The sequence below is a fragment of the Nannospalax galili genome, unplaced genomic scaffold, assembly GCF_000622305.1.
Source record: "Nannospalax galili isolate Female #2095 unplaced genomic scaffold, S.galili_v1.0 scaffold1830, whole genome shotgun sequence".
Lineage (NCBI taxonomy): Eukaryota > Metazoa > Chordata > Mammalia > Rodentia > Spalacidae > Nannospalax > Nannospalax galili.
In genome coordinates this window covers 318,672-342,073 of record NW_008328092.1, presented here as the reverse complement: position 1 = coordinate 342,073, position 23,402 = coordinate 318,672, and the positions used below count along the sequence as shown (strand labels likewise).

The following is a 23,402-nucleotide window of genomic DNA, read 5'->3' as shown; positions in this document are numbered from 1 at the left end:
CAGGGCTGGAGAGATAGCTCAGTGGTTAAGAGCACTGACTGCTTTTGCAGAGGACCCAGGTTCAATTCCCAGCACCTACATGATGGCTACAAACCGTCCTTAACTCCAGTTCCAGGGGAATCCAACGCCCTCTTCTGACCTCTGCAGCATTGCATGACACGGGTGCACTCACATACATGCAGGCAATACGCTCATACACATAAAAGAAAAAGAAAAATATTTTAAAGAATAATGTAATTAACAAAAGGGCAAGTTGGGACAAGCATAATAGTACCCACCTTTAGTCCCAGTACTCAGGAAGCAGAAGCAGGCAGATCTCTGTGAGTTTGAGTTTGAGGCCAGCCTTGTTTACATAATGAGTTCCTGGCAAGCCAGGTTACATAGTAAAAGGGGAGGAGGGGCAAGTCAGACCTAAGAACCTGTACCCTGGCAGAGGAGCCTCATGAGCTAAGAGCTCCAGAGCCAGGGGCCCCACTTGCTGGGAGGACTGCTACAAGGAAGAGTAAGAGGAATGCTGAGGGGAGGGGCTCATGTGGCCTAGTCCAAGTACTCCTGGTGTCTGCCTTGAGTCCTATGTGTTTCTAGTCAACTAAGTGATCACACATCTACTGTGCCCCAGACACTGCCGGCTAGCTGACAACATACATAGTAGGCACTCACCTTTGCCACCCACTGCAGTTGGGGCTCTCCCAAAGGCTTCTCTAGACCAGGGTGCCTCAACCAGCATCCTGACAACCAACTCCCTCAAGCTCTCACACACATATGTGACTCCATCTCCTTGCTCCAGCAAAGGCTCCAACGGCCCGGGAGATACCATCAGGAAGACACTCAGATCTGTGTAGTGCACAGTGATTCACAGCCCAAGACATCCCTCCCCAGGCTACTGTGGATTTATCAGCACCACCATCTTCAATTACCAGGCTTGTCACTCATCTCCAGCCATCAGAAGGAAGTGAGTGAGGAGATTAATGTCTTTTTAAAAACTGCTTTCATCCTTTAAAAGGATTCCTCCCCAGATGCCATTTGCATCTCTAGGAGGAAGGGCAGAAGAGGAGGCAACCCGGAGAGACAGATGTGCTGCTGACAGCCCCTCAGCCATCTCACCCCCTACCATGAACAAAGCCATGCAGAGAATCCCTCCAGCTGAGGCCATGGTGGACTCAGGACCAGTGCTTTTCTAGAGCCCCTGAGAGAAAGGGGCAGCAACAACTCAAGTCCAGCAGCTCTGCAGAGAGTCACCCAAGCATAGCCCACAAGAAGTCTGTGACATGATGAACTGTTTCCTACATAAGGTGTGTTGATGTCCTAACCCTCCAGCACTTCAGAAGGGTACCCTGTTTAGAGGAAGAGTGGTTACAAATGTAATTCATTACAATGATGTTATATGGGGGGGTAAGGTGGGCCCTTAAACCAATTCAATTAGTGTCTTTATGAGAAAAGGAAAATTGTAACACAGACACACAGATAAAGTCATATGAAAGTGAAGATAAACTGGTGTGGTGTGTCTACCAGCCAAGGAATGCCAAGAGCTGCCAGCCGTGCCTAGAAGCTAGTGAAGAAATGTGGAGTCTATTCCTTAGTGCCTTCAGGAAGGAGATGACCCTGATGACACTCTGATTTTGGACTTCTAGCCTCCAGAACTGTGTGATCAGATCTCTGCTATTTCAAGAACCCCGTTTTTAGTACTTTACTGCAGCAGTCCAGGCAAATGAACATCCAGCCATGACCACCCCAGTGCTTCATCTAAGGCATCTCTTCTCTGGCCCAGGTAAGGAAGTGGATGCTGCAATGGAGCCCAGAAGAGCTCTGTAATATACATCTTTCCTCTCATCCTCTCACCACAGTGTTCCCAACTCCTCCTATTAATACTTAAAATCACTGAGCCCAGCTTTGACCTCCACTATACCATTCAAATCTCCTCTCCCAAGATTCTATGTATTCTGCATCGCTAAGCCAAAAAAGACTGACTTCCTGGTCCACCTGTCCAGATATCAGACAATAAAGTCCTGGCAGAAGAAAGCTAGGGATGGTGGCCCCAGGCCACCTCAGGGCCCAAGATAACTGTAAACAGATGCAGGCATCACCTGGGACCTTGGCCAGGTTGGCCCTGTTGACTGCACATGCCAACAATGGTCAGTGAACTGCATTCCACCTGGGCAGGGTCCTGTGTATCTGCAGTGCCTAACAAGCAGATAGCAAGTGACAGTGCTTCCTTCACATATGTAAATGGATACATCATGCTGGAGGAGAGGCAAGAAAGTGTTTCATGCAGTATATCCAGCAGTAGCCCTGAGAGGTCCAGGAAAGCCTTTTGTGCTCTGCCAACAGCCATAGTCTCCAGAACCCACTAGGAGCAGGGCTGCCCTCCACCTCTCAGGAACAGACCCTGCACACTTGGTATGAAAGACTCTAGAGTGAGCCGAACAACCTGACTGCATAGGATCAAACCTCAGCTCCTCCGCTTTCTGGCTAGATGAGCGTTACCATTTGTGTGCCCCAGTTTTCTGATCTGTAAAAGGAAGGGGAGCTGCACCTATCCCTGGGATGGGGGAGGGAGTGCATTTCAATGGGGTTAATACATGGAAAGCACTAGGTACAGTGCCTGGCTCTCAATGCATGCTTGGTAAGTATAAGCTGACACTATTTGCTATCATTATCCTGCGCCCTTACCACTCCAGGGAATAGATCTTCCTGTATGCTTTGTCGGCATTTGCTAATGACTCTTCTCCGTATGACGACACCCAACAGCTGTTTACAGAGATTATGCCTTGTGCCAGGAACACAAAGTTACAAAGGTCCAGTGGGAAAAGGAGACACGACACTTGGAGAACATGAGACACAAGACATCATCATCAGTGAAGTGCCTGGGAGGTCATGCTGGTGAAGGCATGTCAGACAAGACATTCATTCAGGTTTTGAGGATTGAATAGGAGTTTGGCAGGTACATCTTGCCTAGTGCATAGCAGATATTCCATAAATAACTAGTGGTTAAATGAGGCAGAAGAGGAGCATTCCAGCCTAAAGGAACAGAACATTTGTAGTGTGTTCAAGAGTAGAGAAGCGACAGGATATGGTTAGGTAGAACAGGGAGTACATAAGTAAAAGAAAGTCAGCTGAAGCCAAATTCAGAAAGGCCTTGAATGCCGTGCTCAATGTGTGGGCTTTATCCACAGGTTTTTTTCTGGGCAGTGGGGGTAGGAGGACTGGGGAGGAAGGCAAGTAAGCATTCAATTTAGAAAGGTGGCTTGACTTGCAAAGCAGGTGACACAGGCTGAGGAGGGAGACCATGGGAGCCTGTCTTCGCTCACCACCTGAACCCTGCCTGCCATTTGGCCTTGAATTCTCTTCCCGGTAGAGATGTCCTCAAGGTCACTTTCCTCCCAGCTGTTCTGGTTAAGGACATGGAGCCTACAGCTGCCTGTTGTCAGAAGAGGCCCTCAGCCAAGAACTTTTGGGGAAATTTTCATGTCTCCATGCAAGTCCCCAACTGACAGATGGGACTGGGCTGAGAGACAAGTTCAAGCCATAAATTGGAAACCCTGTTGGCAGGCTAGCTTCTGAAACTCCAGCAAGCTGACATTTCGGCACCTCCAGCCCGCTGCCCTGTCTTCTCCCTTGTTTCAGCAACTTGTCTCTTCACCTCAGCTCAGCCCAGGGACCCTGGCTAGTCTGATTCTTTCCAAATGCACGTTGTGATGTTCCATGTGGTAGACACTTGAGACTCCCCTGGGCTTCTATGTCTTAGGTAGCCAGGTCCCAAGTGGTGTCTGACCTCACCAGCCTGGTAGAGATGTCACCCACACTGCCAACATCACCCGGACTGTCTGCCCGGCAGCTGGGGCCAGATTTCAGCAGCTGCCCCAGCAGGCACTAAAATTAGGTGACCCATTAGACCCAGGACATGGAAATCATGGGCAGAGTGCCAACACTGCCCCAGAGGGTTACTCCTCCCAACCTAGACCTTAAGCTCAGGCAAAACAGAGCAGCCAGGCACCCCTCTAACACCCAGGGAAACTGGGGCTGGTGGTCCTTGATTTTCTTTAGTCAGTTAAAAATTATTCCTGGGGTTAAAAAGTAGTACATAGCTCTAGTAGAAGTTTAAAATATACTCCATGAAGAGGTGAGATAATAACACATCACCCCACCACCTGAACTAGCATCTACTTGCATCCAGGGGTGTTTTGTAGCTTGCTTTACATGTCATAAAACACACTGTAGGGGACAGACAAGATGGTTCAGAGGGTAAGGGTATTTGCTGCCAAGCCCAACAATCTGAGTTCAACCCCTGGAACCCACATGGTAGAGGGAGAGAACCAACTCCTACAAGTTGTAATCTGATCTCCACATGTGTACTTTGGCACACAATACATATGTGCACACACACAAATAAATAAATAAATAATAAATAAATAAATAAATAAATAAATAAATAAACATTTTCAAAAAGAAAACACACTGTACAAAAAATTTATGATATGTCCCTTTTCCCCACTTGGCAAATCATTAAATTATCCATCATATACATCAATTGGAAACAGCCTATAATATTCCATTTTATTACCATGCCATAATTTAATGTGTTAAAAACCCCATTGTTGAACACTTAAATTGCATCCTCTTTTGTATTATAGGTCAACGGTAAACATCTAGGTGCATGGTTCTTCATCCATGCCTAGGATGGTTTCTTCAGGGTGCAAGGAATGGGGCATAAGAGAGGCACACTGCAAGGCTCCTGATCCAGACTGCCTACCCTCTCTAAAGAGCCAAACTCTAGAAGTCACCCCACCTACATCTCTACCAGCTCTGGCCATGGTTCCTTAGAGCCTGATTGCTCATTCATTCTTGGGACAATCTCTCTCCAAGAGAATTTAGAGTATATATAAACTTGCCTCCCTAGCACTACAGGCCTATGTCTCTTCAGTGCAAGGCTGAACCATGGTTCTTTCTCCATGAACTAGCCACAGCTTCCAGGAAACACAAGCAGCCATCAAGCCTCAAGACCCAGGGGCTCAGAGTTGCTACCTCTCCAGGGAATGTGGACCTTAACTTAGGGTCAAAGTGAAATACATTGCAAACCTCCCCCAGGGACCTCTCTTTCTCCCTTCTCTGCTCCTGCTTCTCCTCCCCCTCCTCCAGCTCACTCTGTTGCACACATGCTCAGGAAGCAATGCCCTCAGCAGTACTAGCCATCCCCAGCAAGGTTAACTGATGACCCAAATTATGACACCAGCCCTAAGCCAGCATCCCATAAAGCAACTTGGCCAAGAATTGAATTGCCTCTGCATTTCCCAGCAGAGACGTTAAACTCACAGTTCAGTATAAATAGGCTGTCTCTGGGCCGGCTAGTCACCTCCCTTACTGGTAAGTTATGGATGGCACTGCAAGATCGCTGTCATAAATACAGCCCCTCTGTTAAACAAAGCCGACAGCTTTGTGCCAATAACCTTTGAACCACTCAAGCCCAGTGTCAATTGTATTTGTCTTCAAGCTGAGGTTTACTCTAGACTGTTTGCTAAATCAGGGCTCATCTGTGGAGATAATTCAAATATATTACAGGCACAGGCAGACATGAGGCCCTCCCCCGCATGGCCTGAGCACAGGTCTCTGCCACAGCAGCCTACACATCCTCTAACCACTCAACAAGTTAGGCTGGGAAAGAGCAGGGCAAGGAGACACAAGAGACCAGGTTGGTATCCCTGCCCCTTCTGCCAGCTCTCTGTCAACATCAGCTGAGCACACAGTGGAGCCTGCTTCTCTGGAAGGAAATGAGTCTTATTCTCCTGAAACATGGAGAATCCATTTCCAGAGAGTTGGTCATATACAAAATCAGGCCCTACGGCAGAATCAGCTTTGCAAGTGGAAACCTGGAAGTGCAGAAATGCAAACGCAGTTCCTATCCTGTGTGGAGGGACAAGAGTGAAAGCCCCCAAGTCCTGCTGTGACTGGAAAGAGGAGCAACCAACCAACGTGGAAATGCTTTAACATGGGGGCTGGGACAAACAAACATGTTCTAATGCTTAGACACCTTTTAACAAAGGTCATACAACAAAGAGGAGGGCGCTGTGGTCAAGCCAGGAATGGGTTACTATGGCCACAGAAGGCTAGCTACTTTGTGCCCTGTGCCTGCTGCAGGCCTGGCCCTGGGCTGTGTCCAGGAAAGCAGGACTTGGGCAAGACTCCTCCCACAGCCATCCTCACAGCTCTACCCACGTGCCTCCCAAATCTGGGCGTCTCTCAGTCACAGCCTGGACTCCCCAGTGTCTCTCACTATTCGGGGGCTTTGCCACAGCCTCCCATCAGGCAGGCACCCAACCCCCCTACTCCCACTCCCGGAAGTGGAATCAAGGCCAGGGAAGTACCTCGCCCTGCTTCATCTCATGATTATGAAGCTATAGGCTTGACAGGTCAGGAGGTGAGGGCGGGAGGATCAGGGTATTGAGGGCTGTGTTTAGATTACGTTCCATGAGCCTCTTTGAAAATGAAGGAGATGAAACTGAACAAGGAACACCCTGTGAAGAGTGGGAGGGGCAAAGAGTGAATACAGCTGTGTCATGGTCAACAGAGGCCAGCCAGCTGTGTGCCCTCAGACCTCAGAACCCATTCCTCTTATCTGTAAAATGGGGTTTATTTGCTTTACCCAAAGATTCAGTGTAAAGATTCAATAAGATCCTGAAACATGCTTGCCCACAGAAGGGATTGATGCCCTTGGAGTTAGGAGGCTGTGCTTCTTTTACACAGTGAGAAAGAGAGGGAGCCAAGAGTGATCCAGATTCCACATCTACTTCACTGTAAGACCCCTTGTCACTCTTGGTATCATTGGAATAAAGAATTGCAATAAGCAATGCTACAACCTATGATTGATTCTGGGATGTAACTTAACCACTGAGGCCAGTGTAACTCCCTACCTCTGTCAGTACCATGGGAGTTGGGGGAGGCCCTAGGCAGGACCAGGGTCAAAGAGATTGCTGTCACTCACCTTTAGAAGCCTCACCCCTCCCTACCTGGGCTTTGGGACCCTGCTGACTTCACTTCTCATCTCTGGTAGCACCTGGGAGAAGGGAGACAAAGGTCGCTGGGTTTGGTGCCTGGACATCTCTCTGCCATCCCTATCCCTGAAGGAAGCAAAGGAGCGAAGCAGCAGCGCCTGTGCTGAGAAGGAGAGACAGACGACATTTATAAATGACCCTCTTAGCTGTTTACGAGACACCTTCTGAAAGAAAGCAGAGGAGGAGAAATAAACTTGAAGTAGAGAGCCCTGGCGGGAGTCTGCGATGCGCTTTGATAAGCCAGCTGCGCCAACATTTCTTCTCTGCTTTTATGGCCAGCTTTACAGCCCTGTGTTTGGGACTCTTTATCAGGGGCCGGAAGGGGAGAGTGAGCAAGATCCGAGGCAAGAAGCCTTCTCCAACAACAACTCCAGCAGATACTGCCTTGTCTGGAGATCGAGATAACCTGTGTCCCTTCCAGTCCAGATCTGGGGCAGACAAGACATTCCTGAGCCTGGCAGTAAACTGCAGATCCAGGCCCTCCTGGAAACCTCAACAGGACTGAAGCCACATGAAAATAAATGCAGGCTGGGACAGGTTCCCCTGAGGCCAGTCAGCAGACCATCGTGACACTAGATGCCTTGTCCCAGAGCCCACTGAAAGCAGGCAGGATGTCTCAAGGATTCCCCCAGCCTAGCCACAACTGAGCCTGAGATAGAATCCACGTTGGGCCTGAGACTCTGCCATCCCGATCCCTGAATGGACAGGGATTGCATCATGGTTGAAAACATGGAGAAAGGGGTTCTCATATCAGGCAACCCAAGTCTCAATTCCAGCTGTCTGCCAGTATGGCCTCAGTTTTCTCATCAATAAAAACGCCCATGCAACAAGTCACTTGCGGGATGGGACACACACAGTACTCAATAAACAGGAGCAGCCTTCATATTGGATGATGTCAAAATTCACAGCTCATCTTCACAGACTGGCTGCACCCTCAAGTTTTCATATCAGCATCACCTGAATGATGGTAGCCCTAACCTCTGCCTTTAGGGCATGGTTTCTAACATGGGTCACTGTGCTTAGGGGGACGGGAAGCCTTCAGAATTGGAGAACAGCACAGACCAACCTGTGACCATAACCAAGCTTACAGATACAGGATATGCTTAAGCAAACCTGGTCTGGGCTAAGGGAGTAGGAGGGTGAATAGCCAGGCTGGAGAAAGATCCTCAGCAGATGATCTGTGTTGAGCTTGGAAGAGAAGCAGGAGTTAGCTAAAGGGGGTGGGAAGAAGCTGCTCCCTATACAGTCTGTTTGGTGAGCAGAGAGAGGGAGGCAGAGAAGCCTGGCCAAGGCAGCAGAGGATGAGCACGAACTCACAAGGACCGGCATGCAATTAGCAAGGCCTAATAGCCCAAGCCTGAGGTCGAAGAACAGGAAATGGAAGAATGTGGGAACATCAATTTAGATTACTGTAGGAAAACTGCTGATGGATGTCAGGGAAATATCCCTAGAGACTAGACAAGGAAAGCTAGTAGGAGGCCCCACTCAGAAGATTTTCCTTAACTTCCATAATGTGTAGATGCCAGGGAGCCTCTAGGTGACCATAAGCCTGGATCATTACAAACTGTACTTCTAAGGGCAACCAAGAGGCCTGAGTCAGGTAGCCTCGTAGCTCCACAGGCCACCTTGGACCAGACACAGGCACCTATGACTGACCAACCTTGGTACTGCCTCTCCAGGGACAATGAGGTAGCACCTCCTCTGACCTGGCTGTCCTGCCCCAGATTGGTCAGAGCCCTTTCAAGCAAAAGCTACATGCCTTCTTCCTCCCTGATCACAGTTCAGCCAAGAACTCATGCTCGCTTGTATAGCTATGTTTGCACCCTGTATCAGTCTGTTGATTCTGTCAGAAGCAGCTGCAGATGGGCTTAAGGTGACTCAGAATGTACCTTGACCCTTCACTTCTGACCTCCATACTCTGGCGTCCGGCTCTCCTGCCTTTCCAAAGGACCCTTCAGCCACTCTTGTGTGCTATGCAGACGTGTCCTTGGGAGCTAAGCAGAACCTCAACTTGATCTCTTATTCATTTTAGTTAAAAAAAAGAATTTAGAAGTTTCCAAGATAGCACAGACAGGCCTGGTATGGCTTTCATCCAATTTCCCAGTGTTTACATGTTATAAATACAGTATCGAGACCAGAACATACAAAGCATGCATAGCTCTGTGTTATTCCTGATGTTGTGTGACTTTCCTGGGAAGACATGAACAAACATCTATTCATGTCTCACACAGGGTACCAAGGCAGACTAAAGAAAGGATGCCACCCAATACCAGTGTGGTGGACCAGTGAGTATAGAGCTCTTATAAGAGCACGGGTGAGGGGTTGCTTACAAGAGCATGGCTGACTCAAGGCTGCTGTACCACAAAAAATCCACCCCAGCATGTGTGACAACTCCTGAAAGCTATATCCTTAGCACTTCCTGCCCAACTTGCAGGCAGTTCCACCAAAGGGTCTTCTCTATCCCAGCAAATATTTCTTGCTTATTGCCTTGGGGAGGGTAGTGTTGATCGTATCTTTCCAGAGCCTCCTACGTTTCTATGGTTTCTTGAGTCTTCTGAGCTACCCTGTTTGAATTTGAAGGAAATAACTACATAATACCTCACCAGTGTAATTAATGAAATGCCCCCCTAGAATCAAGAGATGTAAGTGGTGTGTCAACACCAGTGTCTCCCTCTACCACTCCTACAGCCACATGCACCTTCCTTTCCTCCTTATCACTCCTAATTTGGCAACCACCAATCCATTTCCCATGCTGGGTCCTTTTTAAGAGCAGCAAGTGCTTTAAGCCACTGAGCCATCACTCCAGCCACCCCAAACACCACTTTTTAAAGTTTTTTTATGATGTGATTCTGTTTATGATGTGACCATGTTTATATGTGTGTGTATACATATATATAAAATCCACTTCCTTCCCAAAAATCTTTGTGAAGCCTTTTTTATAAGTATATACCACAATTTTTATTTTTTAAATGTTTTATTTATTATTTTTATTTTACATTTATGAGTGTATTGCTTACACATATGTAAGTGCATCTGTGTGTCATGCAATGCCCAAAGAAGTAATGCCCAAAGAAGTCAGAAGAAAGCATCAGATCCCTGGAATTGGAGTTACAGGTGGTTGTTAACAACCATGTGGGTGCTGGGAATCGAACCTGGGTCCTCTGCAAGAGCAGCCAGTGCTCTTAACCACTGAACCATCTCCCAAGCTTGTTCCATAATTTTTTTAAAAATCTAATCAACCAAAAAAAAAGAAAGAAAGAAAGAAAGAAAGAAAGCGGGCATGGTGGCACACGCCTTTAATCCCAGCACTCGGGAGGCAGAGGCAGGTGGATCTCTGTGAGTTCGAGGCCAGCCTGGTCTACATAGTGAGTTCCAGGACAGCTGGGGCTATAGGGAGACCCTGTCTCAAAACCACCAAAAAAAAAAAAATCTTATCAAGATGAGATTGAAGTCAAACATGCAAACCCAAACAATGACTTAAGCAGGCTACTGGAAATGCCACTTCCTCCTTCAATTTTCCTACATCAGACACCACACAGAGACACAGAGCTCCCCAGGGAATGGAAGGTACAGCAGGAATGTGAGTGGGCAGGAGGCCTGGACCTCTGGACGGATCCCAGCGGGAAGATCCACAAAGACCATGCCTGTATTTCTCTGTCCCTTAGGGGAGAGGGCAAGTCACTAAGCCTTCCATGAAACAGCACCAACACACACTTATAGCCCAGATGATCCCCAAGTTCCTTGCCCTCTTCCTGTAAGCTAGGGTGTGGATAGTAGGAGCAGACTTCTCCATCACCACCCCAGAGGCCCAAATGGCCAGGAGGTTGCTACATGCAACAAAGTATGTGACCCTGGGTCAGTCTTTGTCCTCTTAGACATAGAGGCCCCCAACCCACCTCCAGAGTGAGGTACAGAGTCAGGGTAGCTTGGACATCTGGTAACAGTTCCAAAATAATTCTGAGTGGGCTGTAACAGGGCCCTAGAAGGGAAGAGCCTGAGACTTCCTCTACCTGGCTTTCTGGCCATCCCTCTCCTTCCTAAGAGCTGACTGGGGAGTCTCTTAAGGAGTACGGGGCACAGGAGCACAGTACCACTGAGCAAACAAGGTACCTGTCAGTGAAGGGCAAAGCCAGCTCCCTGCTGTGGAACCCCAGGACCCAGTGCCTAGCCTCTGGGCTACTTTCATGCAGAAAACAGGAACCAGCCATGGTTACCAGCCATGCTAAGCAGGTAAATGAAAATGAAGACAGAGATTTGGCCTTTCCCAACCCAAAAGAGAAAGCCAGGGAACATCTGGGGTGCTCCACTGGCTCTTGCCCAGACCTGCTCCTGACCCCTCCCCATTTTCCTAATCAGTCACTTTCAGTGGCTCCCCATTGTCTCAAGGATCCCATTTCTTGGCATTTGGACCTGCTGGCCCTCTGGGTTCTGCCTAACTAACTAAACTGAGCTTCCAGATCCCTAACTCTTCCACACTCCCACCTGCTGGACCCTTCCTTGTCTGCTCGGAGAAGTTGCTGGTGTCTTCTTGAGTACAGAAGACAAATCTTCAAGGAAGCATGCTATGACCTCACCTCACCTCACCTCACCTCACCTCACTGGAGGTTCCCAGTAACCCCTTCTCTGAGGATGGCCGTTGCTGGCCAAGGCTGAAGAATCCATGTTTAGTTGAAGGAACTGAGACTAAGGCAGGGAAACTACCTGCTGTGTCACCCCCTTCTTCTGTTCTGCCCTCCTTTGGAAAAATGGGTGGCCATATTTGTGTGAACAATGGTCACCAACTGTATACCCCAGTTTTGATGGGAGTGTTGAGCTCCCTCCTAGCCTGGCTATATTCAGAGGTTGCCAGTCCCTAGGCCCAGCACCAGATCAGTTTTGCCACTGTTGGCTTTAATACTACTTCCTGGTTCCTAGAGGAAGAAGACTCGAGATGTACAGGGTACAGAGTAGCCCATCCTTGTCCCCTCAGGTCACATAGCACCCAGGACCTCCCAAGGACATGGCTCAGCTCAGGGGTGGGAGGCAGAAAAGTTGCCATATGGTCTAGGCTCTGGTCCAAAGTGCATGGGAGTTTGGTGGCAGAGGCAAACCAAAGGATGAGGCCTCACAGAGCCTTCAAGCCCAGGCCACGCCTCCCTTCCTATTTACAGCCCCTGGGAGGCTGCTCTCCCCTTTGTTCTGCCAAACAAGCTTGCTCCTAACTCCCAAGTCAGCAGGGACTTGGCAAACATGTGTCAAGACTCGCCCCATTACTCTGGCTCACCCCAGGTCTAACCTTTATGTGAGAGGTGATCTTGCCCTATGGCCTAGGCTCCTAAGGACCATCCCACCCAGCCAGTTCAGTCAGTGCACCCTGTTTGATACTATTGGACAGGCAGACAGCCTCTGGAAAGGTGGATTTTCTGAGATGCCATGCCTTGATTTCATAGGAGGAGAAGATAGAAAAGCCTGTGCAGATGGAGGCCCTAGAAGGCAGAAGGCAGAGATGTTCAGGGGTTGGGACAAGTCTCTGGTCTCAGTTTCCCTGTGCAGGTAGCAGGAACATAAAGGTGGATTCTCTGAGGAGATGCCATGCCTTGATTTCATAGTCAGGAGGAGATAGAAAGGCCTGTGCAGATGGAGGCCCCAGAAGGCAGAAGGCAGAGATGTTCAGGAGTTGGGACAAGTCTCTGGTCCCAGCTTCCCTGTGCAGGTAGCAGGAACATAAAGAAGAGGAGGATGTGGCTATCTGGAAAGAAGGGTAGGCAGAGCCTAGAAGTCCAGTCTAAGGGAAGGTCTGTCACCTCTGGGCCTCAACCTCTCAGTCCTTAGGGAGCAAATCAGTCCCTGTCATCCATGTCTGCTTTAAGAGCTAATAGAACTCCTGCACAGGAAGATGTTAGCAAAAGCCTGGTCCACACCTGGGTGCTTAGTCCATAGAAACTATCTTCTTACTATTAGTCGGAATCTTGGGTCAGTAGCTGAGCCTCTCTCAGCTTGAGTTTGACAGCTGGCTATGATGACAAAATAGCCTGATGCAAAAAGGCCAGCATAGACCTAACATGCAGCTATGGTTCAAGAAATGTCAGCCCTTCTGTACTCAGGCTCAGCCAGTAGATAGCCAATAGCTACTTGTTAACTTGAGTCACAAATAGCTAAGAGAAAAATTAAAAGGAACAACACACCCCTGCTTCCCTAATCAGACTGGGAGGTCAGGCAGCCAGGAGGGGCTTCCTGACAGTTCTTTGCCCAACCCCCCAGCCAAGCCCCACCTAAGTGCAGAGTCCTGAACTAGGCATGTGGGTTCCTCACCAAGACCCCAGGGAACCTCACCCATCAAAGCTGCCTGCTAGGCCAGCACACACCATCCCAACACGAATATTTATTTAGGATTTAGGGAGAAGGGGAAAACACGGGGTACTTCAAAGCACACTGCTGAAGAAAAGGGACCACAAAGCCCTGGGAATCTTGTAGGAGCTCCCATAGCCAGCCCTGAGCTGACCCCAGAATCTACCAAGGGCTGCTCCTGATACACACGTGAGCCAGTGGCCCTCCACATATGGTCATCCCTTGCCTCACAGGCCTGCAGGGCAAGAACTCTTTGCATCCCACATTGAACAACTAAGAAAACAAGGCTCATAGTGCTAAGAAGGCAGAGCTAAGATTCACACTGAGATTGACTCGCAATGAGCCTTTGACACCAGGAAGAATTTGGACTAGACATTATATCCAAAGAGCATCTAAGCTCCCAAGTTCTGCCCCACTCAGCCCTGGCAGTAAGGCTACAGTGCTGATGTACACAGCTGGGAGTGAGACAACAACAGGGAATGTGTCCCCAAACCCACCTTACTACTTCACCCAGAAACACATCCCATCTCCCTCACAGGGACATCAGCCCAAAGGCCCTCAGAAATAACGGCAATCACTGGGAAGCGACCAGCCCTATACATCCAGGGTTCCCACGATGAAGGAGAACAGCCCCACAACACTGAGGAAACATAAATATTTCATGGGCAGCTCCCTCCGGTCGGTCTCCAACCATGTTTTCAATTGTCATGAAACAATTCAGAATTTCCAACTCAGGGCTAATAGGCTGCCTTTAGCCCAGCCAGCCAGCTCAGGCAGGGAGTAATTATGTTAAAAGCTTCCGACAGGACTGTTCACCATGCTGGCTCCCCAGATTGCCTGGCTGCAGTAGCAGTTGTGCCCCTTCAGGCCCCTAGCACCCTGTCTCCCCATGCAACCAACAGATGCATGGAAGGCAGCTGAGGCATGAGAGAAGCTGATGGCCACAGGTAGGTAAACCAGTGCCCTTCAATGAGGCAGCCTCAGAAAAGGGGGAACCACAACTTCTCCCCTTTGTACTTTCCATACCAGGCTGTGGTCTCCTTTGCTCATATTGGAAGAATGGACAGACAGATGGACTGGTAGAGATACAAAGGGGTCAAACCCAGGACTGCACACATGCTAAGCACATACTCTACCACTGAGTTATATACATCCCTACTCCTGGCAGAATAGTCTTTCCAAAATATAAATCTGAGCTGCTCTCTTCCCATTCTAATTCTTCCTGTTGCTCTTTGTTTTCAGGATAACATCCCATAATAGTTAGGCAGCCCTGACCCATCTGGTTCCCACTTTTCTCCAACTTCCCCTGTACTCTGCCCTCTCACCTGTCCCAGGTGCCTACTCTGGGGCCACCTTGCCTTTTCTTTAGTTGTCAAGTGAACCACAGTAGCTCTCACTTTAGAGCCTTTACCAATGATACTTCCTAAGGCAAAGATGCCCAGGGGTGGAAAACTATCTCAGGCAACTCCTTGGGATGTCACCCAAGGCCTTCCACCCCTAGCTATAGATTCTCTCTGCAGCATCGTATTCCACAAGTGGACATGGGTTTGTATGGCTGTTTCCTGGCTCACCCGAAATGAGCATGAGCTGTCTGTCTTCACATCTGTAATCATAAGCATAAAATGGATTCTCTGAAATGTTTGCTGACCTGAGAGAGGCTGACCCAGAAGGGTCCCAGGTCAGGGTTCCTTCCATTCCATCCAGATGCTCAACTGCTGCAATGAAAAGAAATGCTTGAGATGCCCAAATGGCTTCTGGTTTTGCTCAGGCTGCCAGGAATCTCAGGGTGCAACAGAACAATGCTCAAACACAGTAGTACCTTACCTGATCCAAGGGAGTCAGCCTCCAACTCCCTCCCTCTCGCAGATGAAAAGGGAAGTACCAGAGATTCCTCACCCCTTTGCTCTATAGATCCATCCCTATAGACTCCTAGGACCTTCTCCACCTCTTCCCTCAAATCCAATAGACTAAGATTCTCTCATCAGAGCCAAGGCCCCTGTCACCTTGAGGCAGACTCCCTGCTCATACCATCAGCAGCCCCTGAGAACCTCCACGGAGCAGGGGCTTCTATGGAAAGCACTTTATTTAATTAGTATTATCATCATTGTGGTCATCATTATTACTATTATTGTGTTAGTTTCAGAATTCTTAGAAGAACATGGTGACTGTTCCTTCTCAGAGTGGAAGCCCTCCTCCCACCCTTCTGGGGTGGAGCCTGCAACTTTGGCTAACTACAACCCAGAGCCACTCTTCCTCACAGAGTGATTGGTGCAGGAGGGGGCATGTAAGCTGCACCCAGCCAATCAGCACACATATCCCCTTCCGCACCCTAGGATCCTATAGTTGGCAGAAGCTCTGCTGTCAAGGAGTTTACAACTGGTGGGACCACCAGGTTTTACCCAATCATTACATAAATATAAATTTCAATACTATAGCAGTAAAAGTTGTGAAGGAAAAATTAATTCCCCCTACTTTTACTAGGTATTGAGATAAGAAAGACTGCTTGAAGAATTGCTATCACTTTCTACATAGCTGTGACCAAAGGCATATGCCCATTGTGCTTAGTAAAAACCCATTTGACAAAGTCTCCTCAGAATTTTGTCCTAAAAGAGAAACTTATACTAGGAAGCAAGCCAAAGTCAATGTGTCAAGCCAGTCTGCTAACTTTTCTCTTGATGCACCTGGAGGTCACAACTCAAATGACACTGAGAATAGGTTACAGCCCCAATCACCCTCCATCTAATTCCTGACCCTCTGCCTTTCTGTGGGCACATATGTAGCACTGGATGGCAAGACCCAAAGGGAAACTGTGAAATATTCCTTTTGAAAAGAGACAAAAGAAGATCAGAAAAGGTGTGTTTTGACACATCCCAATTCACCAAGAACTTATGAACTTTCAAACTCTGCCAACCTACCTAGCTCCCCTGGGCAGAAATTTCCTAGTGGCTAAGCAGGACCTGGGAGTAGGTCTACTAAATCAGAAAAGGGGTCTATTGCTGCCTGAATCAACCATGTGACCACTGAGAAAATGAATAAAAATAAAGGCAAGGCAACCCAGTGGGTGCCACCAACAACTCATGGTTGCCTGCTCATAGATCTCAAGAAGTCCTTCATCTAGTCCACCTATTTCTCAAGAGTTGAGAGCTCTCATTTTCCCATTTCACAGATGGGGAAACTGAGGCTGGGAGAAGTTCTATGACTTCACAGCTAGTAAAAATTCCAACTCTGCAGCAAGAGGAAGTTTTTAGCCCGAGGGACACCTCAAGCAGTGCCTGGGAACCGGGAAACTAAAAGAGTCGAACACTGCCCAGTAAACAGCTGGGAACAAACGCCAGAAAAATCACTCCAGCACAGGCCTAGGAGATATGATTTCTTACTGCTGATGGAGTTCCACCCCACCTAGACACCTATCTGCCCCACAGTAAAGGGTCAGTGTTATGCCAATTCAGCCCCTCTTTGAGTTTATGCTCAAAGATGCGGGTGCGCTTAGAATGGGATGAAAACCAAACAGGGCTGCTTGAGACGGGGTGGGCAGAACTATGTAGCTTTCCTACCCCCAAGGCCATTTTCACTAGGGCTGAAAAGGGCAGGGAGAGGAGGTGGAGAGGGGTCTAGAGGCCCCATGGGGCGGACTCCAAGCTGGGAAATGGCTTTCCTGTCTGGCAGTCCCAGGTCCAGGTCTGCAAGTACTAGTGATCCAAATTCTTAACCCTTTCAACCCTGTGTGCATGGAGATCCAAATACCCTTTGGATAGACTCTGCTCCTGCTCTTAGGGTTGAATGGAATTCCCCTTCCTTATCCCACCTTGGAAAGCCTGAATTGGCATTTTGGTGCTAAGGTCCTGGTTCTCCCAGTTCCTGGCCCTGAAAGCACCGAAGAGCAGGGCGCCTGGGCAGGTATTGGGTCGCAGCATCTACCACAGCAGCTGTCGCAGAGAGAGCCCGGCAGGGAGGCGCCGCCGACAGCACCTCATGAAACATTAATGCCAGTCCGCTGCGCAGCCATCTCTGGGCACCTTACACTGAATTCACTGCCCTGTAGCCCGTGCTCCAGGATCTCGGTGGCTGGGCTACTTTGCTCTCTTCACAGGCCCAACCTGATTTGTCTCGCATCTCACAGCCCCATCAAGGGAAGGCTTAGTCTGAGCTCTAAGGGAAGCAGAAGCAGGTTTGGTCAATTGGTTTCTGGCCCCGGAGGGTTACCTGGCCCCAGAACATCGCTGGGGCACCCGGTGTGGGTTGCAAGTGTGTGAAGGGCAGGCTCCCAGGTCCCCTCAGTTCTCGACGTCTCCCAGTGGTTGCCAGCCAGGACCAGGCCCACTGGGACACAAGGATCCATGCCTCGCTGTTGCCCAGCTCAGAGCAGAATGACCACCGCTGGAAAGTGTTCAAATAAAGGAGCTAGACGAGGGGCTGCAAAAGGGTCTGTTCTCCTGGGGTCGGTCTCCGTTTACTTCAGCAGCCCAGTGCTTTAAGCAAGGGAAGGAATCCCCCCAGGCAGGGCCGGTACAGAGACTGTCTCCCCAGTGCGCCCCACCCATGCACAGAGAAAGCCCAGAATCTGTCCTCAGCCCTCTGTGGATGACAAACTCTGTGCAGTAGGCTCTTCTCTGCTAACTTGCAAGACCAGATCCCACCCTAGAGCCAGTCCGGCAAAAAAGTGGGGAAAGAGAATCCCAAGACACTGGCGACCTTCACCTGACAGGACCGAGGGTAAACTCCAGCCAGACCTGGACTAAACCAAAATCAAACTAGGCCCTCAGGAGCCAGGTGAGAGACTGAGGCCGGGGGTGGGGGACCGGGGAACGGGACACAGTGTGCTGGGCCAACCTGGGACCCACAGCGGCTTCGTCTGCCGGCGTCTGGGCCCCTCCCTGTGCACGCGGTCCTTGGAGACCTCCGTGGACTCCGGCTGGGACTTCTGCGTACCTCTCCTGCGCGGGCAGAAAGGCTCAGACCCCACGCTCGTGGGAGTCCACGCTGGCCCCTCCCCGCCGGTCCAGGAGAGCTCCTCTCTCCCACCCTCTTACCCCCATTCCCGCCTCCCGGAGCCAGTGTCCCCGCCTTCCCCGCGAGCGACGGGCGGCGGGGCGGCGGCGGCAGGCGCGGGTGGAACCGTGGCAGCCCCGACCTTGCGCGCTGGGATGTAACGAACCAGCTGGGACCCAAACAGCGCGCAGAGCCAGCAACGGCGGAAACCGACTCAGAGTCCGCTGGGCGAGCCCGGAGCCTACGAGCCGCACACGCAGGTAAGGAAAGAGACTCCAGGCTAGGGCGCGGGGTCTCGGCGGTAGTGGGGCGCAGGGAGGAGGCCAGATAGCGCTGTTGGCTTCGGCGCGCGTGGGTCCAGCCAGCGGAGCCGGACAGAGCACGGCCCGCGAAGGCTCCATCGAGGCAGCGCGAGGAACTGGTTCCTTTGCCCTGAGCACGCGGTCACCGGGTGCTAACTCGCCTAACCTCTGCGCCCACCTTGCGCCCCGGCCCCTGGCTCCCCCAGAGCGCAATCGCCTCTGGGACGCGGGCGCAGGCACTGCAATGGCACAATTTTGGAAGTCTTTCGCAGCCCCTTGCGGCGCGGGACCCAAGGGCCTGCGGGAGCGAGCCATCGCGGCGGTCCAGGGATGGGGCCCCACCGAGGATGAGAACTCTGGCCCCTGTGAATGGCCCGGGACTTCGGGCATAGCTTCGCGTCAAGAGGGTTTTTTTCCTAAACGAAACTGTTTCATTCGTTCGTTCGTTCGTTGGGGCAGCAATGCCGCAAAAAAAGCAATAGACACCCAGCAAGATTCCCGGCTTCTTCGCGCCGGCCCGATGCCCCGCCGCCGCCCTCCGAGGTGCCCCCAGACCACGGCGGCCTGCTCTCGCTGACACAGGTCGGGCTTTTCCTTCCGCGGAGAGAAAATCCAAACTCTCTTCACAAAGTCCAATAAAGACGTTCCCGAGGCTATCTGTGGGGCTCGGTTGTTGACGCAGATTCCCTGAGCACACAACCATTTCTCTAGAACCGGGTGTCCAAAATCTGAAACGCAGTCTCCTATACCGAAGCCGATCAGTGCCCAGGCAAAGGCAGGGCCCCGAGACTCAGCTCTGACAGCAGGAGTGGGAATCTCTGGCTGAAATCCTTGGTCCCAAGATTTTCGATTTAGGAATTCCCTCCAATCTAAAAAATAATCAAGCCCAGTTTCCTGAGAAACTAAGTCTTGGGCGTTCACTTGGCATCCCCGTGACCTCTGAAAGCCACCAGGGCCAGAAGCGAAACCTCCAGGCTGCTGTCCATTGTGATGGAGCTGCCAGGTCCGAGGAAAAGGCAACCCCTACAGGCAACGGGGCGCCCAGGGGAAGATCCCTTGCCGAGGCACTTTCTCCCATGGTATTGGGCCTCACTGCCTCCACCAGAGAAGGAAAAGAAGGCTAGGACAAGGAGACCACGCTGCTTCCATTCTAAGATACAGGGAGCATTTGTTAACTTCGGAGACCAGTTTCCAGTACCTGTCTCCCAAAAAAACAGCTGCAGGAAAAAGCTGGCCCTCTGCTCCACAAATGAGTGACAAGCCACTACCACATTCCCAGCTTTCTCCTTCCCCTAGCTCAACCATTCTAAGAAACCAGACAACTTCCAGGAGTGGGCTTGGGTGAGCTCAGGCATGGAGAGTCATGAACTCTACCAGCCACCAAAGAGTTCCAAGTTCTATACTTTTGTTGTGCCGGGCAGTCAGCCGCCTTGCTGAATCAGCCTCCCCATACATCCCAGGTACCCCCTACAAAAAAACTTCAGAGAGCAGGAAGCCTAAAGAATCCACTAAGGTTGATCCAATTTCCACCTGCGAACTCTGTGTCCATAATTGCTTGTATACCAGAAAAGACACAAGAGCTTTTACTGGGGAGAGGGTGTTAGATCAGGCAGAAGGAGGTAGGTGGTCCCTGCTACACTCTGAAAACTGGGTTTTCTAGTTTAAACTTCTCTACAGCCTTAAGAGGCTTAGGGCTGGAATGTCCCAGGGAGTCATGGATGGCCCTGAGGGCAAGCCATGGCACATTCCTTCCTTTTTCCTAAAATCCCTTGATTCTAGACACACGGATTAGGGCAAGGTACCCACAGGAGTATATAACACGGCCCCTCATGTAGAGTCCTCCACTCGATCTTCTCAATATAAATTTCTAAACCATTCTTTTGCTCAGATTCTGTTTTTGAGCAAGCCTAATTTCAGAAAAGGTCCTTGTAGTGACTACTTTAACTCTGACTACAGTCCAAGCTCCTCAGGACCATAGTCCAAGTTTCTTGAAAGTCATAGAAATATTACTGGTTGTGTGCAGGTGGAGAGGGATATTGGAATAGAGTACATGATCCAGCTTCGGTAAGCTCCCTTCCCTCTTCTCCTATTCCATCATCAAGAGATCTGGAGACTGAAACAGCAGTCAGAATCCCATATTGGACATGAGAACTAAGGCTCGGTGCAGGTCCAACTATGTCCAAGGTCACACAGCAAATTGAAGGGGACTGGACAGAGAGCCTCTTGCTCCAAAAAATGTTGCTTCCTGTCATGCGTGTGTGTGTGTGTGTGTGTGTGTGTGTGTGTGTGTGTGTCAGAAGCCCCAGCCTAGACTTGGACACTGGATGGGGTGGGGAGGAGACCGCTGTGGAGGAGCAGAGAGCTTATCCAGGTCCCCTTCTTTTGTAAACCCAGGATCGGGACACAGCCTTGTTGGTCATTTCCCCATCCCTGATCATTCAGTACTGCTGAAAAACAGACTCCCAGGGTCACAGTCTCTGTCCTTCTTTTGGACTCCAGACCAGTGAGAGTATTGAAAGGGTCACCTGAAAGGGAAGCCTTTTCATCTACACAGCAAGCCTCAAGAACTGAAAAAAAAGGGGGGAGGGGGGAGCGACTGCTGTGCCTGTTGGAGCAATGCCAGATGCTTGAGTCCAGAGGGGCACACAGCAAATGTTGAATAACTGCATTAAATGCATCAGAGTTGAAGAATGCATGCCCTTCAGACTAAGGGACAAAGTCACAAAACAGTCCCCATGGTAGATGTCCTAACTCATAGTCCCCATAGGCCAGGCAGTTCTGTGTCCCATGCAAGGTGCACCGTTCTTCCTTGGCTCTGGTGGGCCTACAACACAGCTCATATCCCCTACCATCCAGTTTCACAGCAAACAGCACAGGTGTGTGGTGTGTGTTCATGGGAACATGGCGTTCCCACGTGGAAATGCAGTGCAGCAGTACATGTGCAGTCATCTTGTGCGCTCAGGGCTGGCTGCTCCATAGGTAGTGCAGCGTCACAGAGGACAGAGGGTGAAGGGCACTGCAGCACCTGGATATCTCCTTGAATGGACAACATCCAACCAAGAAACGTGGTACAAGGTACAAGGTAGAGTTGAGGGAAACTACCAGCCAACCATGCTTCCCCATATCCCTTTTCCCCTCACCAAGCTAATTTCATGAGGGGAAGAGGGCCCTACTTCTAAGAACTCAGGGGTCACTGGGCCTCCCTAACCAAACTCCTTGGGAAGCAGCATCCCTCCTTCTTAGCCTCAGACGCTGCCTCTTGCAATCATGGACACTTAGTGAAAGTGGGTCAGGCCCTAAGGAGCTGTGCCCACTCTTCACAGCCTTGGAACTAGGGGCCTTGGACTGAGGTCAAGGGAGTTAAGAGGCAGGCCTGGTTCAATACTGCATGTCTGCCCTTGTCCCCACAGTTCTTTCTGAGGGGCACAGCCTGGAGCCTAGCTACTTCCCTCTGGTGGAAAAGGCAGGAGGAGGGCCAAAGACAGAACCTTGCATGTCCCTCACCCCTATCACATTGACACCTGCACAGCCAGTCCAAGCAATGGCTGCTGGAAGTGATGAGGATGCCCTGAGCTATGGGCTCTGGGCCCTGAAACAGGAGATTAGTGATGTGCTTCCCCTAGGTTGCCAAGCCCCCTCCAGTTGCTGGTTCAAGGGGAGATCAACAGGCAGAGGCAACCTGGGGGTCCCCCTATGGCTTGAGAAGGTCAGGGCCACCTCAGTTGTGGCCTATTTACTCAAGATGCTGAGGTCTCAGGGCCAGTTAACAATTGTTGAATAAAATACTTCTACAAACTTTATTGAAGTTTGAGGGCTTGAGGATGACTTAAGGAGGGGATTGATCTTAGGAGCTGGGAAGGTAATGTCTTTGCTTGGGGAAGGGGCAGCTCTGGGGTTACAACTTACACCCACTGTGTGGGTGACAAATCTAGAAACCAAAGACTTCCTGGGCTCCCCGCCCAAGGTTGTGAGACAGCAGTCACCTGGCCTACCAGGCCTTTTCCTGCAGCCCTGGGAAGCCAGAACACAGGCCCCAGGCTGGGACAAATCTACCCTGAAGGAGAACAGAGGTTGCCAGGGCCAACTCCAAGTCTGCCAAGGCCTGACCATTGGAGGTGCCAAACAAAGAGGGGAGATAGAAAAGGAAATGGGCCTCGCTGGGTTTTTGGGGTCTTCAGCCCCACTAGCCAGCGTCCTAGAGCCAACTGAAATGTTTCGTCTGATTAGAAGCCATCATTTCTATCCCAATCCCGGAAAATGGACTGCGGTGCAGAGTGAAGTGTAAGAGCCTTAGGGAAGAGTGTCCAAGCTAATTAGGAGGCAGCATCCGGGGGCCCATTAGAGCGCAGGGGGCTGTTACTCGGCCAGGCCTGGGAGAAGAGTCTGGGGAAGGAGGGGCAAGGCGAACCCTGGACACGGACAGCGCTGGGAGCTACGGAACCGGCCCCCGACTCTGCCCCTGCCCCAGCGCAGGCTCCTAGGCGCCCGCTCGGTGCGATCCCGCTCGGGAACGTTCACTCCTCTTAGGCTGTTCTTGCCAGCGGCTGGGGACCTAGAGGCGGCCCAGACAAGAGCTGGCTCTCAACGAAACAAGTCATTTGGAGCCCGAGGTGGGCACGAGCCGCGCGGGACTTGCCGACCAGATGCGTTTCTTTTGTGCGGCCGAGGGAGAAGTCGGTGTGTCGCCGGGGAAGCAGGGAGCGGCGCGGCGCAGCGAGGCCGCGGGGGGCGGGGAGCG

The 23,402-nt window shown here is 50.6% G+C and overlaps 1 protein-coding gene across 1 annotated transcript in view; it reads left to right on the top strand.

Annotated features, from left to right (window-relative positions):
* The first annotated feature begins 23,214 nt into the window (after positions 1-23,214).
* Pitx1 (paired like homeodomain 1) overlaps positions 23,215-23,402 on the top strand; it is a 6,174-nt gene continuing 5,986 nt past the window's right edge. Inside the window, exon 1 of the mRNA XM_008848064.1 lies at positions 23,215-23,274. The gene's annotated coding sequence lies outside the window, so the exon portion shown is untranslated. The remainder of the gene's footprint in view (positions 23,275-23,402) is intronic.